At 44.9% G+C, this 6590-nt stretch overlaps 1 protein-coding gene across 2 annotated transcripts in view; it reads right to left on the reverse strand.

Moving 5' to 3' along the window:
- DDC (dopa decarboxylase) overlaps positions 1-1026 on the reverse strand; it is a 68995-nt gene extending 67969 nt beyond the window's left edge. Inside the window, exon 1 of one of the 2 annotated variants that reach the window (XM_085052211.1) lies at positions 500-1026. The gene's annotated coding sequence lies outside the window, so the exon portion shown is untranslated. The remainder of the gene's footprint in view (positions 1-499) is intronic. The other variant, XM_085052210.1, reaches the window with a different exon arrangement.
- Positions 1027-6590: the final 5564 nt, after the last annotated feature.

Consider the following 6590-nt stretch of genomic DNA (forward strand, 5'->3'; position numbering starts at 1 on the left):
AAGAGGAAAAGATTCATGTGACACTTTTACAACAAAACCAAACTACAGGGCTAGGAGCACAAAATTTTCAAACAAATAAGAACCTTTTTTTCTGACCAAATTTGAAAAGATTAATAAAATTACCTTGTCAGCTGGGATCCAGCTTCAAGATTGCCCAGTATACATAACATCATTGGAGGTACTGCCATCCCTCCAGACTGTGTCCTTTTAGCAGCAGTGTCCTCAAGCCAATTTTTAGAAGTAGTTAAGAACAGGTTCTCTTAAAAATGTTGTGAATTGCAAGATTTTGATTTCAAAATACTTCATGAACTCTTGACTATTTCACCAAAACTGGCTCAAGCATACATAAATTAAAGTATTTACATTTAGCATACTATGCTGCACATCTAAACGCTGACTAGTTTAATATATAACAACTTATGTGGATTTGTTGGATCAGATTATTTCGTGAAAGTGCAGAGGCAACTTCACTTTCAAACATTACCGAATTTATCCTTACCTGTCTGGGGATTTCCCTCCTTTTCCAGGTATCTTGTAAACAGGTATTTTCTTTAGTTCCCTACAGTTCCCTGTAGCTCACAGTCACCCTGTGAAGAAGAGGTCACCAGAAGTGGCGAAGGAATTTTAATCTCAAGAAATGTCTAAGGCTTTTCCAGCGACTCTATGGTCTTCACTGGTGCTGTGCTCGCCCTGCACTCCTTCGTTAACCATTAACCAGCCGTGGCCTGTGTCAGCTTTATCAGCGCTCTTTCTCAACACGGGGAAACCAGAAAACCTGTGGGCTCATTCAGCCGCAATTCACAGCCATTGGGATGGGAGGGACGTGGGATTTCTCACTCCATCGAAGAGCCTTGAGTGAAAAATCCAAGAGACGTGGGATGGAGCGAGCCAGCAGCCCCGGCAGATCTGCCTGTGCCGGCGTTATGCCGACGGGGATGTCCAACCACCGAGGGTCACACGAGGAAGCGAATGGGAGAATTTGGGAAACCCTCGAGCCAAGCTCCCAAGGCAGCGGCTGCCCGGCGGTTCCCGCCTGCCGGTGCTCCAGGGCACTGCCGGGAGTGGCAAAACCCTCCCGGCCACAACCCGGGACATGCTCTGCTCGGCAGGACGGGGCGGGCGCCGCTGCCAGCCGTGCGCCACCGCTGCCATGTGCAGCAGCTTCCCCGCCGGGCCAGTCTGCCTGCGCTTAGAGCTGTTTTGCAGCAGCTCCACAGGAGACAAGGCGCGGGGTGCCGCATAAAACAAAGGAACCCCCGTGCAGGGGAAACCCGGCACTCCTATGTGTAGGGCAGGGCAGTGCGCCGCGCCCTCTGCCGGCCCGGGACAGGGGACAGGGGACAGGGGACAGGGGACAGGGGACAGGGGACAGGGGACAGGAGCCCGCCGTGCCCGCGGCCCGCCGGCCTGGCAAACGCGGCCTGTTCCCGCTGTGGAACCGGGCACAGCCCGGGCTGTATGGCAGCTGGCCCGCGCTGATGGGACTCACTGCAGATTTCGACTTGTCAGAAAGGGAGACTGGAAATCAGCAGAATGGAGTTCCACCACCACCAGCTCCTGTTAGTGGCGGTGCTCAGTCCCTCCCGGCCCCTCACAGGGCAGCAGCAGCCTGGGGCCAGCCGGGCGAGCCCCTCCCTGGGGCGGACAGAGCCCAGCCACCCTGGGCCGCCTGCTGCTGGATGCTGCAGGGCTGGATGGAACCGGGCTGGGCACCAGCGTTTGACCTCGTCGGTGCGTGTAAATGTCTCAAAGGCAGGTGTCTTGAGGATGGTGCCAGACTTTTCAGTGGTGCTCAGAGATGGAATGAGGAGCAGTGGCCATGAACTAAAACACAAGAAGTTCCACCTCAACATGAGGAAGAACTTCTTTACACTGAGGCTGGCAGAGCACTGGAAAAGGCTGCCCAGGGAGGTTGTGGGGTTTCCCTGCCTGGAGCTGTTCAAAATCTGACCAGACACATTCCTGTGTAACCTAATCTAGGTGACCGTGCCGTGGCAGGGGAGTTGGACTGGATGATCTCCAGTGATCCCTTCCAACCTAAAAATTCTGTGATTTTCTCTTCCCATTCTCTCCCTGCCTGAGCAGCAGTGGGTGGCTGGGAAGAGTTTCAACTCCCCACATGCCCTCCACACCTGGCCTGCCTGCCCCAGCACAGCGCTGTCCCTCCGGCTGCACCATAGCTTTCACTGAGAAAAATCACCCACCTGTAGCAGGTGCACACCCCTTTCTCTTGCTCAGATGTCAATGGCGAGAGGAAAAGCCATGTTTTACCAGGAGAACCGTTCACAACACATCCTTGTGCAATGCTGAACAAAAATGTCCAGAGATACCCATTTATACGCAACTTTTAGGATACCCATTTCTGACCTGAGAGGGAGTAGCACCTATTCTCAGTTTAGAGGACACGTAAGCTCATTTCTGTCCCTGGCATTTATGACCCATGATTATCATTTATTTTGGGGCTGAATGAAGCCAGAAACTACTTTTGAACTTCAGAGTCCTGACAGACTTGGATTTGCTCTAGCAAGCCCCACACCCGCAGCAAACCCTCCCAGTGGCAGGCTGGAGAGGGGGAAGGCACACAAGGACAGAACAGCTGTTGCAGACCCTGGAGGCATCGCTTCCTGGGGTGGGGTGGTAGAAAGCATATTCAATACTTACATGGCTGTTTCTCTAAGGGCAGCCTTAATTCAGTCAAAGGGAGACTCCAGCTGACTGTAGAGCAGGTTTTCTTGATCCTTCCACTGCTCTGAAGTGCTATCTTCAGTTGTTTCTGTATGAGTCAGCCCTCATGTGGGCACATTACTGGATCAGATAAAAAGTGTCTCTAGCCCTTGTCTAAGACTTAGTAGTGGACATGTAGGGAAGATGCACTTATACATGTGCTGTCAATAAATGATTCTTCCCCTGAAGACTCCTCCTGGCACTTGGTGACATGTGACCAATGGACTTTTCAGAGAAAAAGATGGTATTTTTGTAGTTCTCATCCATCAGCTGAGTTTTCTCTATCACGATGATAGAGAAGCCCTTTGTGAACCCATGTGAACTTTTGCCACGTGCTACATTTTGTGGTGGACAATACAAGAGATTATATAAGCAGTTTATGAAGAAATATTTCTGGTTTTCCTGAACTGGTCCCCTGCACACTTCAGGTGACTTATGTATCAGAAAATCTCATGATTAAGTGGTTTGTATCCTGCTCATCTGCCTATGTTTATCTGTAAATCTATTCTACTTACCTCACTGAACTGTTTTATTATATTTGATTGTTCCTCTGACCCTCATGTTTGCTCTTCCATTTCTGCTGCATCCTAAGTCTCCCTTTCTGCTCTCATAGTTCCTGCTCTCCTATACTTTTAAGGAAAGAGGATGCAATTCATTCCCAGGTACATGCTCTTCTCTGAAGCACACTGTTATCTAGAGCAGGTCAAATGCTTGTTACAGCAATTGACTGTAAGTATTTTGAGGCAACCCTTCTGAGCTTTCCATGACTGTCACCTTGTTTAGCTAGCTGTTTTCACAAACCTTACTGTCTAGTGAAAAACCCCCACAATAAGTCTTCTATCCACCAATTCTATAATTATCAACTTACATTCTTCCATGACTAGATGTGTTCTGGAGTTGTTTTTCAGGAAGCTCTACTCCTCTCAGCTTGCCTATTTTCTGTATTTGTTTTTGATTCTGAGAGTGTTACAGAAACCTGAAAACTAGGAGCTGGTAAGAGTCACATTATTATCATGCAAAAATTAAGCAGCAAAGAGAGGTATTATGGAGGAAATTGAATACCGAAAAGGTCTAAATGATGAAATTATTTTAAAATAGGATGTATCTAGGATTCTTTGTGGAGGAATGATATTGTACACTTTGCAGACTGAGCTTAGCCATTTGCTTTAACCATCACTGCTCTTGATAGAACCATACTACCATACTTTCACCTTCCTTTTCTTCTACTGGCAGTTAGACATGCTGTTTTGGAGAATGGGAAGGTTGTAGAGAACACAAATTCCACTGCAGTTTCTCTCCTTGACAACACAGAATGCCAGTCCTCACACCTCTGGAGAACGTGTTTCAAAAGGCAAATAAAATGCAAGTCTTTATGTAGAAGTGTCTTCACAAGTTTGAGGGAAATGGAGGGGAAACTGACTCTTAAGGAGCGGTGAGCAGCACTCAGGGCATCACAGCACTGTCTTCACTGTATTCCTAGTCACACCCAAACCATCCCTTGGACAATACTGCCCAAGAGTAATTCTCCTCTCCCTTCCATTTCCCTCCCAGTCTAACGCTCCTGAGCTCTAGAGTTGTACCTCTGAGCACAGCTGAGCTGAGCATCAAGGTCCATAAACCCAGGCTGCCCAGTTGTAGCACCAGAATCTTGCAACCACTGGAGGAAAAACACTTGATTATAGCAAAGCATACAAACCTGGGCAATGAACAAGTGTTGTAAAACCCTGTTAATCACAGCTTAGAGTCTTGTGCGAACTTATGTTTCTTGCAAAAACATCTGCTAGTACCTGCACAAAATGATGAGCAATTTGAGCAGAACTGTCTTTGGGCTAAGGGTTTGCAATGTGAGTGTTACACGAACTAATTCATTTTCAAGTGTCAGATGTGACTAATTACATTATCTAATGAAAATCGTATAGCTCTTGGACATAGTTGTGATTATGTTGGGTTTTCAAATACTAATTAAATTGTGCTTCAAGTTGAAGGAAGACGTAAGACTTAGGATACAGAAGCAACCCAAATTTAGGCAACATGGATATTTCAAAGGAAGATATCTCTTTTCTCCATCTGCTGACATTGTTGCTGAAGTTTCCAAGATGTCATACAAACAATGTCCAAGACACAAAGCAATCTACAGACTGGACATTGACAAACCAGATTAAAGCATTACTAAATAAGCAATAACAAAGACCAAAAGTCATCTAAAGTTCAACTTGAAGAGAAAGTTCAAAGAAAGAAACATCTGGTGATGTTTTTCTCTTCTAGTTTTGCAGGTATAGGCTGAAGCAACAATTTAGTGTTAAAGTAATCCTAATTTAAAGGTTCTTTCTATCAGGATGAAAGTGCTGCAACCACATGCTGTAAAACACAACTCTGATAGGAATTTACTTAGAGGTCCAAATGCATTTAAGCTGTTTTGCCAGGTGAACTTCATCCTAGAATGCTTTATGTGGCATCAGATGTCTGATCATGTATGTTGTTCTGCAACTAATGTAAAAGAAGCACAAACTTATCAGGCAAGTAATCAAGTCTGTACCACAGACCCACTTCTGGCCCAGACTGGTTTGTACTGGTGGTATTTTGATAGCACTCCCTGCTAATGCCAAGGGCCAGATTTCACAGGTATCATTTTGCATCTGCCACAGGGGTGGGCAGCTTGGACAAACATGCAAACAGCACTACCCTGCCACTGGGCAGACTTACTGAGATCTTCATACCGTGTTGCTTTTTTTAATGCCATCCTGTCTGTTTCAAGTGTAATATATACAATAAAGTCGAGTGGGGTTTTGGTGTTGATTTTTTTTATTTGGCTTTTTTTTTTACAGGTTTGTGTAGAACTACTGTCCTTGACTTTTAATGACTATAGGGGGAGTCAGTTTCAAAGTTAGCATTGCCTCCTCTAGCCAAGCAGGAAATAGGCATCTTCACACATTTTGCAGGCAAGAAGTCCCCTTTGTTAACTTAATGAAAAAAGTAAGTTATTGCATGCAGGATAATGAATTCTAAGCACTTTAATTTTAATATGCATGTCCAGATAGAAAAAAAACTTGAGGAATATAAAAATCCAAAGGAAGTACTCTGCCTCTATGTGCTGATGAATGAATTCCATCATGCTAACATATTAATTAAATCATGCTGTGGTGCAATACAAACTCACATGAAGATGTAGCATGCAGAAGCCAGGGTGTAGCAGAGTTTTGAAGTGGAATGCATTTGATGGCTTCTATGGATTAGCAAGGCAGAAACAGGAAAGGATTGTGTCCAAAAAAAATTAAAGTGCAATATTCCCAACCTCCTGGTTTTCTATCGGCCTGAAGAATCACCAATCCCTGCATCCCACCCCTCCATCCCCCTGGATTTTTTAAGTAAAAATGTATTTTGTGCTGATGGTGCTTTGCCAGCCAAATACTGATAGGCCAGTTGATTACAATGATTACAGGGGTAAATATTTGCTTCCTGGAAGTACTGTTGAAAAGTTTTCTGGTCCAGCAGCTATCAGGCCAATAAAGTGTTTTATGCAGAGTGTGCATTTTCAGTGAGTTATAACTTTATGACCCAAGAGATAGTCGTGGTATGTTGTCTTGATATGATTCTAGCAGCCTTCTCAAACGAATACTGTAAATATCATAACAGAATATCCCCACTAATTTTCCTCAAGCAAAAGGGGTGAACAAGTTTTTTTCTAAATAAAATGCAGTCTGTCTTAATAGGAATATTAAGACAGAACAGCCAGAATAAAGATATCTTGGGGATTGTGTTTTCATACTTCTTAAAAGCTGTTAAACATAAACCACCCAATTAACCTGAATTAAGGCAAGAGATACACAGTGTACTGATATATCCAAAAGATGACATTCATTCCAATA

Source organism: Lichenostomus cassidix, chromosome 2 (genome assembly GCF_008360975.1).
Source record: "Lichenostomus cassidix isolate B80296 chromosome 2, HeHo_3.0, whole genome shotgun sequence".
NCBI lineage: Eukaryota > Metazoa > Chordata > Aves > Passeriformes > Meliphagidae > Lichenostomus > Lichenostomus cassidix.